We start from the raw sequence: 12844 nt of genomic DNA on the forward strand, positions 1-12844 counted from the left end.
TCAAAAGTAGTAGATATATAAACCTATGAATATTACTTACCTTTTGATCTAACGTTGTCTGAAACTAATTTTATGAGTGTTCTATTTTATGAGTTGGAGGAAGTACTATAACTATTATCACAGAGATGTGGAAAAACTTTTTCACCTAGAGAGTGGTGGATATGTGGAATGCTCTGCCCCAGAAGGCAGTAGAGGCCAAGTCTCTGGATGCATTCAAGAGAGAGTTGGATAGAGCTCTTATAGATAGCGGGGTCAAGGGATATGGAGAGAGGGCAGGAACGGGGTACTTATTGTGTATGATCAGTGAATGGCGATGCTGGCTAGAAGGACCGAATGGCCTACTCCTGCACCTATTGTCTATTGTTTAAGTAGTATCACCATTTGTACATAATAGAACCTCAGCATTATTAAAGCAAATGAAAGCTAATCGCAGTTCCAATGTAAATGCTTCCTGAATTCAGATTTATTTTGAGTATTCCATGGTTCCGAGTAGTATTCATGCAGTATCTATACAGGTACACCTAAAACTGAATAGTTATGTACACATTTTTAACGCAAAAAGCACAGAATAGGAAGTAGGGCATTCATCTGAAAAGAGTGTACATTTGAATATTGCTCTAAAGCACTATGTGTTAACCTGATGGGACCATTTTAATTTTATTTACCACATGATTTAGAGATGTCTGCAACCAATTCTGAGTGTGCTAATAAAGTTAGAGAAGTTAGTTTAAGTAGTATCACCATTTATACATAACAGTACTTTAGCGTTATCAAAGCGAAAGAAAGCTAATTGCAGTTCCAACGTAAATGCTATGTGGTAGCTTCCTGAATTCATATTTATTTTGAGTATTCCATGGTTCTAAGTGGTATTCATGCAGTTTCTATACAGTTACACCTGAAACAGAATACTTATGTACACATATTTAACACAAAATGCACAGAATAGGAAGTAATGCATTCAGCTCAAATGAGTATACTTTGTATTTTGCTCAAAAGTACTATGTGCTAACTTGACAGAAACCTTTTAATTTTACTTACCACATGATATAGAGTTGTCTGGAACCAACTTTGAGTGTGCTACTAAGGTTAGGGCAGTTACCTTAAGTCATATCACCATTTGCACATAACAGAGCCTTAGCGTTATTAAAGGAAAATAAATCTAATTGCAGTTGCAAGGTAAATCCTATGTGATAGGTTCCTTAATTTAGATTCAAATTGTGTATTCCATGGGTCTGAGTAGCATTCATGCAGTTTCTATGCAGTTAGACCAGAATCTGAATAGTTATGTACACAGATTTAAAAGAAAATGTACTGAAAAGAAAGTATTGCATTCATCTCAAAGGAGTGTGCATATGAATTTTGTTCAAAAGTTCTATGTGCTAACTTGATTGAAATCTTTTAATTTTACTTACCTTATGACTTAGAGTTGTCTGCAGCTAATTTTATGAGTGTGTTACAAAGGTTAGAGAAGTTACTTTAAGTAATATCACCATTTACACATTACACAAACTTAACGTTATCAAAGTAAAAGAAATCTAATCGCAGTTCCAATGTAAATGCTATGTGACAGGTCCTGAGTTCAGCTTTAAACTGGGTATTCCACAGTTCTGAGTAGAATTTATTCAATTTCTATACAGTTACACTTCAACCTGAGTAGTTATGTACATATACTTAACACAAAATGGAAAGTAATGCATTCATTTCAAAACAGTGTACATTTGAATGTTGCTCAAAAGTACTATGTGCTTTGAGTTGTCTGCAACCAATTTTATAAGTGTGCTAATACTGTTAGGGAAGTTACTTTAAGTAATATCACCAATTGTACATAATAGAACTTCAGCATTATTAAAGCAAAAGAAAGCTAATCACAGTTCCAATGTAAATGCTATATGGTAGCTTCCTGAATTCAGCTTTATTTTGAGTATTCCATGGTTCTGAGTGGTATTTATGCAGTTCTTATACAGTTACACTTGAAACTAAATAGTTATGTACACATACTTATCACAAAATGTGCAGAATAGAAAGTAATGCATTCAGCTCAAATGAGTGTACATTTCAATTTTGCTCAAATGTACTATGTGCTAACTTGATGGAAACCTTTTAATTTTACTTACCATATGATATAGAGTTGTCCAGAAGAAAGTTAATCACAGTTCCAATGTAAACACTATGTGTTAGCTTCCTGAATTCGGCTTTATTTTGAGCATTCCATGGTTCTGAGTTGTATTCATGCAGTTTCTATACATCTGAAACTGAATGGTTATGTACATAAACTGAACACAAAATGCACAGAAAAGAAAGTAATGCATTCAGCTCAAATGAGTGTACATTTCAATTTTGCTCAAAAATACTATGTGCTAACTTAATGGGAACCTTTCCATCTTCCCATCCCATCCAGGGGTTACTCCGTGGTCTTGTATGAGCTCCCCTTTGCCGAGAACCCCCATTTCACTTCCACAAACTTCTGTTGATTTCTCCTTTTACAATTTCCAGGTTTTTTCCCATTATGTATTTGCATCATAATGGTTTTCTTTTGTTCAATTTTCTTTTCTACTTCCTCTTCCGCTCTGTTCAAAGAATCATCACAGAATTGCCCTTTTGTTGCAGCCTCATCTTCACTTTGATTTTCATTGTGTGTTGTCTCTTCCAAAACAACTTTACTTAGCTCAAAGATTAGCTCTTTCTCTTCTTGTCCTTTAGCAGCTTCAGTTTCCTTATACTCTGTCCCTTCCTTAACTGTGCAACATTAGAGGTTCTACTGTTTCACTACCACTACCTTCCATGGCTTTATTTGATTTGAATCTTTCAGTTTCATATTGAAGGTGGTTCATACTTTCTACAACTGTTATATTCTCACCATCCTTAATCAGACAACTAGATTCCTTCACATACATGTCATCTGTACCTCGTCTGAATGTGTTCATGCTTCTTGCTTTGTGCTTTCCATTTGATATCTCCTGAGGAATTTTCCTTTTATGTTTACTTTCAAAGCTGCTATTTGTCAAGCATTTCTGCTCTCCATCTGCAAGGTTTGCTGCTGAGTTTTTGAAGTTTCTGCACACTATTCACCTCAAAACCATCCAATTTCAACTCCATTTTCCTGGCATCTAAGTTTACCTCCTGTTTAAGGTTGCTCTGAAGACATTCATCCATATTATCTGTAGCAGTTATTTCAATAGCTTCACTATTCTTTCTTCCTTTCAGTTGCTCCTTCATTCAATTAATTTTCCGCAACAGTGAATATTTAGCAACTTCCTCTGTTTCCAGCTCCTTGGTTATTTGCTCACATTTCCAGTGAAGCTCAGCCAGCTCTTCCTCGGTGCCTTCCAGAACATCTTTTAGCCGCTCTACCTCATACCTGAGTAAAATCTTCTCAGTTTCCAAATGACCAATTGACTCAAAGTACTTTTCTTTAAGTTTTCCTGGGTTTTGTTGTCAGCATCTTCTGTTTCCATTAACTCCTCACTCTCTTGTTGCTGTTGCATCAGTTTCTTCACACAAGCCTTCTTAGTATCAGCAAGTGAAGTTTTCCTGGAATTGACCTTTGCATCAGCCTCTTTAATCATTATCATCACGTTTTCATCCTCCAACATTTCCCTGGACAGGATCCTTCTCCAAACATTGACTTGGATCCCAATCACCACTTTTCAATTCATAAACATGATTAAAGTTCCACCAGTAGAAAAAGTTGTAGCAAGTCAGGGAGACAGCTCAATAAGTGTTCTTCAGTAAGGAGTTTTAACTTGGCTTTATTCTCCTTCCTGATGTGCCACAATCTCCCACATGATCAATGAAAACAATTAACTTTAAAAACCTCCTCTATTATTAAGGACCTCCAGCATCCAGGCCATGCCCTTTTTTCACTGTTACCATTAGGTAGGAGGTACAGAAGCCTGAAGGCGCACCCTTAGTAATTCAGGAACAGCTTCTTCCCCTCTGCCATCTGATTCCTAAATGGACATTGATTCTTTGGACACTACCTCACTTTTTTAAATATCCAGTATTTCAGTTTTGCATGGTTTTTGATCTATTCAATATATGTGTACTATAATTGATTGAGTTGTTTATTTATTATTTTTTTCCTCTCTCTGCTAGGTTATGTTTTACTTTGAACAGCTGCTGCTAAGTTAACAAATTTCACGTCACATGCCAGTGATAATAGATAAACCTGATTCTGATTCTGGATCTCACTGAAATCTTTTGAATGTTGAAAGCCTATAGAGAATGGATGTGGTGAGGATGTTTCCTATGGTGGGAAGGTGACTAGAGGGCACAACTTCAGGATGTCCATTTAGAACAGAGATGAGGAATTTTTTCAAGCGAAGGACAGTGAATCTGTGGAAATCGTTGCCATAGGTAGCTGCGAGGGCCAGGTCATTGGGTATATTTATGGCAAAGGTTGATAGGTTATTGATTAGTCAAGGTGCTAAAGGTTGCAGGGAGATGTTGGAAAAATGGGCTGACAGGGAAACGGATCATCCATGTCAGATTCTGTAGCTGCTCATAACATCCAAGACTGGACACTTGACACTCAGCAATGTAAGGATTTGTTCTGCTAATATTGGCCTTAAACTCAGCTGATATTTAATATTGTAGATCTGTGAAAATAAATCTGTTCTATTTTGAATGCTGTGTCTTGGGTGCTTTCTAGCTCTCCCACACACACATGTAGAGTAGACAGGCCACTCATCCTGTGCTTCTGTACCACATCAGTGTTTTCAAATCCATCCCTGCTGGTTGCAACTGGTCACCAGTCTGTGGATGAAGAGGTTCACCTTGAATTTCCTCTATGACTTTCTGCAGGCTGCAGAAGACAAGCTCACTGGGGATTTGTCCAAAATATTCCTCATTCTGCAGGGATCTGGAGCAAGGAAGAATGTCATGGGTGTTTAAACTCTTTAATTCCCTGCCCTTTTCAACATTTGGGGTCATTTTCACTGATTTCAAAGTGCTGTGCATGACATAGTTGTTGCCATACACCACTCTTCTCTAAATTACGAAAGCAGTGGGCATCCATTCATGGAGTAGGGTCAGAAATCAAAGAGCACAAATCAGCACTGGGAAGGAATTTGGGGCTCCAGAAAGTGGCATGGGGATGAGTTGATGAGAAGGAAGAGAAAGCAGACCAGAAGGATGTGGCTATGAATGAAAGATCAGCAACATTTGGAAACCACTTGGCTGAAAAATGATTGTTTTATTTCTGCAGGCCATATAGACTGGTGACAGGGTTCAGCCTGAAACCTCGATTATTCATTTATCTGCATAGATTTTCATGACCTGCTAAGAGTTTTGCAGCAACTTGCTTGGGTGCTGCTCTATATTTCAAGCATCTGCAGAATCTCTTCAGTTTTTGATTTATATCAGCATTTTCAAATGTGTTTTTCTTTGACCACAGAATGCCTGTGATACTAAGGACACTATTAGTGGAAACGTACTACATTACAGTAGTTGTGGAGTTCTCCACATGAAAAATATTGACTAGTTTTGAGGAATGTGGTAAATGAGAACCAGTGTTTGGAGACACTATAAATCTTGTGTATCTATATTATATTGTGTTATTTTATTATTACATTATTTATCTTGTTGTGCTGTATCAGATCTGGAATAACAATAATTTCATTCTCCTCAAAACAAGAGAAAATCTGCAGATGCTGGAAATCTAAGCAACACACAGAAAATGTGCTGGAAGATTATTAAGGGATTGGACATGCTGGAGGCAGGAAGCATGTTCCTGCTGATGGGTGAGTCCAGAACTAGAGGCCACAGTTTAAGAATAAGGGGTAGGCCATTTAGAACAGAGATGTTGAAAAACTTCTTCACCCAGAGAGTGGTGGATATGTGGAATTCTCTGCCCCAGAAGGCAGTGGAGGCCAAGTCTCTGGATGCATTCAAGAGAGAGTTAGATAGAGCTCTTATAGATAGTGGGGTCAAGGGATATGGGGAGAGGGCAGGAACGGGGTACTGATTGTGTATGATCAGCCATGATCACAGTGAGTGGTGATGCTGGCTAGAAGGGCCGAATGGCCTACTCCTGCACCTACTGTCTATTGTCTATTAACTCAGTAGACCATGCAGCATGTATGGAAAAGAATACAATTAACATTTTGAGCTGAAACCCTTCATCAGGGCTGGATAAAAAGACGAGGAGTCAGAGCGAGAAAGTGGGGGAGAGGAAGAAGAACCACAAGGTGATGAGTGAAACCAAGAGGAGGAGAGGAGCGAAGTAAAGAACTGGAAAGTTGATTAGTGAAAGAGAAACAGGGCTGGAGAATGGGGAATCTGATAGGAGAGGGCAGAAAGGCATGGAAGAAAGAAAAGGGGGAGGAGAATCAGAGGGAGGTGATAGCCAGATAAGGAGATAAGGTAAGAGGAAAATGGGAATGGGAAATGGTGAAATGGGGGTGGAGCTTTACTGGAAATTTGAGAAATTGGTGATTATGTCATCAGGTTGGAAGCTACCCAGATGGAATATAAGATGTTACTCCTCCAACCTGAGAAGTCAGTGAATCAGTCTCCTCATCTGTGTCAGGTCTCACCAATATACAGGAGACCACTCCAGGAGCACTGGATACAGTAGATGACCCCACAGGTGAAGTGTCCCCTCACCTGGAAGGACATTTTGGGGCCTTGAACTGTAGTGAAGGAGGATGTGTAGGGGCAGGTGTAGCACTTATTCCATTCGCAAGGATAAGTGCCAGGAGGGAGATTAGTGGAGAAGGACGAATGGACAAGGGAGTCATATAGGGAGCAATCCCTGCAGATAGTAGCAAATGGGGATGAGGGAAAGATGTTTTATGGTGGGATCCCACTGGAGATGGTGAAAGATACGAATCAACTTCCCAAACACAAGGAAATCTGCAGATGTTTGAAATTCAAGCAACACACACAAAGTGCTCCTGGAATGCAGCAGGCCAGGCAGCATCTATAGGAAGAAGCACAGTCAACGTTTCAGGCCGAGACCCTTCCCAGATCCTTACTTCACCCCTCTCCCATCCTAATTTCACCCATCACCTTGAAACTCTATTCCTCATTTTTTTTCCAGTCTTCATGAAGGATCTCGGCCTTGAAAGGTTGCCTGGACTCTGTTGACAGCCTGCTGAGTTCCTTCAGCACTTTGAGTGTGTTGCTGTTTCATTCTCCTTTACACTTGTGTACTGGGCATTAAACTATCTTGAATCTTGAATCTGCTGTTTGCGACTAGATGGCTTTTGTACATCGGAATCAGAAGGATGATGTTTCGTTTAGCTGTATACACTTGCTTGGTTGAATGACTATAAACTTGAAGATCAATGGCACTGTGGCAACCCACTTTCTGCGCAAGTGAACCGGCTCACAAATAGCCCGCGCGCAGGGAGAGACTTTGGTAATGCACCTCTGACACCATTTCTGCCCAGAGAGGGCGGGAACTAGGGATTAAAAGCCAGCACCACGAAGTTTGAATAAACTAGTCTCGAAATGACGTGCCGACTGCGTGTCATTGTTTCTAGCTCTGTATGTAGTACATCGCTACATTGGTGACCCCGACGGTCTAAACTGGATTTGGACCAAAGATGACTGACTCTTCATCTGTTCACGCAGTTTCGCTAAAACTGCCAACTTTCTGGACGCTGCGACCATGCGTGTGGTTTAACCAAGCAGAAGCCCAGTTCCAGATTTGGCATTAATCTTCTGCGTTACTATCACGTGGTGAGCTCCTTTGACCAGGAGACGGCCGCCCAGGTTGCGGATTTCATACAGTTGCCCCTGGAAGAAGGCAAATATGAAGCATTCAAAGCGCTGCTCAATTGGGACCTTTGGCCCCTCACGGCGGGAGCGAAGTGCCTGCCTGCTGCACTTGGATGGTTTGGGAGACAGGTCACCATCAGCATTAATGAATGAGATGCTGGCCCTGGCTGACGGACACAAGCCCTGCCTCATGTTTGAGCAAGCATTCCTAGAGCAACTGCCCAAGGACATACATCTGCTGCTGGTTGACGCAGGTTTCAGTGACCCCCTGTATCCAGAGATACTGGCCACGTGACAGATGCACTGCCACCTGGCTGGTCGGAGGACACACCACACGCCAATCAACATTTGGTCCCACCCAACTAATCAATGCACACCTAAATTATTGGTCACCTTAATTGGATTCTCACCCAGCCCCATGCTACAAAAGGTGAGACATGTGCGTGGCTTGCTCTCTCTTACAGACCACCTCATTGAAGGTAAGTGCATTGATTTGTGTTTGGGAAGGTTTATCATCGGTCCTGGTAAGAGAGCCGCAGCTATCCAAGGTCAAGGGGGGTAGCTGTCGTAGTGCTTTTCCCTTGTTCTTTGTATATGTAACCGTACCCTGTCCCCACTCCTCTTTCTGTGTATTTTACAGCTGACCCGACCTTCCCCACACGTGTTAACCCTAAACGTTTTTTGTTACAGTATTGTAGTTGCTTGTGTTGACCCAACTACCCCTTGTAAAAAAATTCGTTATTATTAAAACTGTGTCTGTCCAGGCCTCCACTGTTGAGACTGAAAGAACCTGTTATTTTCCATCACAACATTTGGCACTGCAAGCAGGGTGTCATAGGTTTTGGCTGGACACAAGCACAGGGGATAATGTTCTGGAATAAGGGGAAGAAAGCCAGTGTAGGCACCCAGGATAAGATCCCTGGGTGGGCTGATGAAAGGGAGGGATTTGAGAGTCTGGCCAGCATGCTGGTAAACCACGGAAAACCAGTGGGCTGTTCTGAGCAGTTAGAGCCCCATGGAGAGAAGCTGGGCCATCATGTGGTCTCCATCCTGAAGGAATCAGTGTTCCCCATAGCCAAGGGGAGTCCAAGGGGTGCCTTCTGGTTGTTTGCGTCCCTGCTGAGATGCCAGGTTAGAATTACTGATCACCTACAGCACTTGTTTGGTCGGAAGGACAGGGACATTGAAGACCTCAGTCAGTGTTGTTGCACACTGAAGGAAGCAGCACAGGCTGCCCAGGCCCGAGCCAATGACCTTGAAGTTAGGGGAACTGAACTTGCCTGTCGCCTCATAAAACTTCAGCAGGCAAGGGCAGCCCGTCGGTCTGGCTGGCAGCCGGACCCGTTAAAGATTCGAGCCTCAGTCCAGTGCGGGGACAAGCTGGACGCATGGCTGGGGGATGGGGACATCTGGCTGGATAGTGATGACGAGGGGGTGCCCGAGGAACCAGGGTCCCACAACCACCCTTCCCCCTTCTCACCCAACATGCCCGACCCGTCACCACGCAGTCCCAGGTTCACCGCAGGGAGGACCTTCCCATAGTCACTCTGAGACCACTGAGACCTGGGACTTCTCCCCCAAGGAGCTGGCCCAACTGGCGGATCTGTACCACCAACGACCAGGCAAGCACCTGGCCGCCTGGCTGCTCCGGCTGTGGGATGAGGGGGGCCCCAACCTCAGCCTCTCCCATCATGAGGCCAGCGCCCTGGGAAGCCTCTCTGACCAGCAGAGCATAAACAATGCGTTGCGGGCGCCTCAAGCAGAAATCCACGACGGCACAACCCTGTGGGATCGGGTAGTGACAGCGGTACGAGCTCGCTATCCCACACTTCTGGAGTGGGATCTACATGAGCGCCCGCAACGGGGTATGGTCAGTGAGGGCACTTGGGTTATCAGGGAATGGGCACTGGTCAACGGTATCTATCAAGGTGCCTGCGACCGTAACTTCCTTGAAAACACACGAGTGACCGATGCTCTAGCGGGATACTTGGTCACTACCGTGCTCCCCGATCTGAAGTCGGTAATCCTGCCCCTCATGGCACCAGCCAGCGGTAGGACCGTACGGGATGCCATCACCCTCCTGGAGGGATTAGAGTACATGCAGAGGGGGGCACCTACACAGGTCCGGAAGACCGAGACAAGGGCCCTAGACACTATCCATCTCAGATATACGTGCAGGCAGCTGTACATGGACCTGCTGCGTGCAGGGGTGGATCGTAACAATATAGATTGCATCCCCACCACCAACCTATATGCCCTGTGGAAGGAGCAATGCAGGGGGAAGACTAGTTACAAAAAGACTTCCAGGCCAGACCATGACCACACTGAGCCACCCTCCACGTCTCCCTTTCCTGAAACTGTCTCAAAGGCCCTCAAAGCAGAACTCAGACAGCTCGTCAGGCAGGAAATGTCCCACCTCCACCAGCAAAGTGCCTCACCCCCGGCGTGGAAACCCTCTTCCCCCCTCCCATAGGATGAAGGCCAGGGCCCCCGGCGCATTTGCTCTCTCACCCTTTCCCCCTGGGGTACCTGAGGCCACATATACCTGTCACAGTACACTGGGGAAAGGGAAACACACAGAGGTGGATGGCGCTTGGCGACACAGGCGCCCAGCACGCGATTATCCCAGGCAATCCTGCCTTATGGAGGGGTACGGACATGCAGATAGAGGGATTGGGGGGGGGGGCTCCCTTTTACCCGCCAGGGAAGTCACATTTTGCCTAGCCATAGGCAACCATTCCCCCAGACCTGTACATCCTTATTGCCTCCTGCCCGGAATGTATCCTCAGAATCAATGTTTTAAAGGGACAATCCCTTGAAACAAACGGGCAAGTTCACCTTTGGCATTGCGCAAGCCATTATTGTCATCAGGGTGGCTAAGTGGGAGCCAATTCTCCCCCCCCCCCAAGATCATCTGTAACAGTCAGTACAGAGTGCCGGGGGGGGGGGGGTGGTGCCAAGAAATTGCAGACTCCATTCAAGCCCTGTTACAGGAGGGAATTATTAGAACCGCTACCTCACCTTTCAATAGCCCCATTTGGCCCATCCAAGAGAAGAACGGCTCCTGGCGGATGACCGTTGATTATAGGCAATTGAATAAGGCTGCACCCCACCTTGCCGCCACTGTACCTGACATTGTCACCCTTATTGAAGACATCGCAGGTCATCCCCATAAACCTGTTGTCGATTTAGCAAATGCATTTTTCTCAATTCCCCTGCACTCAGATAGCCTTTCCCAGTTATGGTACTGCCCGGCAGTCCCGGGAGGTGATCCAGATGACCAGTGTGCTCAAGACTCTGGCCAACGAGACGGCAGTGACACTGCAGCACACAGAGAATGCCCTCACCCAAACGGCAGCAGAACTGACAGCTATCAGGATGGGCACCCTGCAGAACCAAATGGCACTGGACTACCTACTCGCTGCTGATGGTGGAACGTGTGCAGTGGTTGGTAAGGAATGCTGTACCTTTATCCCTGGTGAGTCCAGCAACATCACTCACTTGGCTGCTCACATTCGGGACTCGGTGGCTAAAATGCAAAAATCAAGGGACCAGCTCCTCCAGCACAACACCTCATGGGGCAATTGGTGGCCGTTTGGGTCTCTAGAGGGGTGGTGGGCAATTGTCATTCACTGGTCCATCACACTCATTCTTGTAATCATAGCCACTTTTATACTATGTTGTGCATGCCAGATGATTAAGAGTGTCTCTGCATTTACTTAGCTGCTTAAAAATAGTTATATCTGGTATGTCATATTGTTTCACCCTCTTATGTGTGTTGGCTATGTGGTGCATCTTCCAAGGGGTGGAGTGTATCCAGAGATACCGGCCACGTGACAGATGCACTGCCACCTGGCTGGTCGGAGGACACACCACACGCCAATCAACATTTGGTCCCTCCCAACTAATCAATGCACACCTAAGTTATTGGTCACCTTAATTGGATTATCTCGCCCAGCCCTATGCTATAAAAGGTGAGACATGTGTCTGGCTCGCTCTATTACAGACCACCTCATTGAAGGTAAGTGCATTGATTTGTGTTTGGGAAGGTTCATCGTCGATCCTGGTAAGAGAGCCGCAGCTATCCAAGGTCAAGGGGGATAGCTATCGTAGTGCTTTTCCCTTGTTCTTTGTATATGTAACCGTACCCTGTCCCCACTCCTCTTTCTGTGTATTTTACAGCCGACCCGACCTTCCCCACACGTGTTAACCCTAAACGTTTTTTGTTAGAGTATTGTAGTTGCTTATGTTGACCCGACTACACCTTGTAAATAAATTCCTTATTATTAAAATTGTATGAGTCCAGGCCTCTACTGTTGGGACTCAAAGGACCGGTTATTTTCCATCACAACACCCCTGGAAGGTGGCGCTAGGACAGACGTGCTGTGGAAAGCCAAGAAGGAGAGCGTGGCATCCATCAGTCAGATTACCAGGCCATGTGCCCAACAGCAGACTAGACTCAGGCCCAGCAAGGGGGTGCACACAACACAGAGGCAGGAGTGTGGAGGCCAGTGAACAGTGGTGTTTCTACCACCAGCAGTGGGGCACAGAAGCCCGCCGTTGTCGCCCGCCCTGCAACGGCCAGGGCCAGCTGCCACTAATGGCTATGGCGGCTGGCCACCAGAACAGCCTCTTGTATGTCTGGGACAAACAGTCGGGACGCCGCTTCTTGGTCGACACCGGAGCAGAAATCAGTGTCTTACCCCCGACGGGGTACGACACCCACAACAGGAAGCTAGGACCCATCCTGAGGGCCACAAACGGCTGCACTATACGGACCTATGGCACAAGCACAGTGCAGCTGCAGTTCGGCACCAGCCGGTTCACGTGGAACTTCACACTGGCTGCTGTGGCCCAACCACTCCTGGGGGCGGACATTTTGTGAGCTCACAGCCTGCTGGTCGACTTGCAAGGGAAAAGACTGGTGCACATCGAGACTTTCCAGACGTTCTCCCTGGGTGAAGCCAAGTTGCCAGCCCCACACCTGGACTCCATCACGCTGTTGGACAACGAATTCACCAGAATCCTGGTGGACTTTCCATTGATTCTGGCTCCGCAGTTCACGACAGCCATGCCCAGACAAGGAGTACAGCACCATATCCTGACCTAGGGACCACCA

The 12844-nt window shown here is 45.3% G+C and overlaps 1 pseudogene; it reads right to left on the reverse strand.

Moving 5' to 3' along the window:
• Nucleotides 1–2401: 2401 nt before the first annotated feature.
• On the reverse strand, nt 2402–8145 carry LOC132379208 (leucine-rich repeat flightless-interacting protein 2-like; annotated as a pseudogene).
• Nucleotides 8146–12844: the final 4699 nt, after the last annotated feature.

Source organism: Hypanus sabinus, chromosome 21 (genome assembly GCF_030144855.1).
Source record: "Hypanus sabinus isolate sHypSab1 chromosome 21, sHypSab1.hap1, whole genome shotgun sequence".
In the NCBI taxonomy this organism is placed as follows: Eukaryota; Metazoa; Chordata; class Chondrichthyes; order Myliobatiformes; family Dasyatidae; genus Hypanus; species Hypanus sabinus.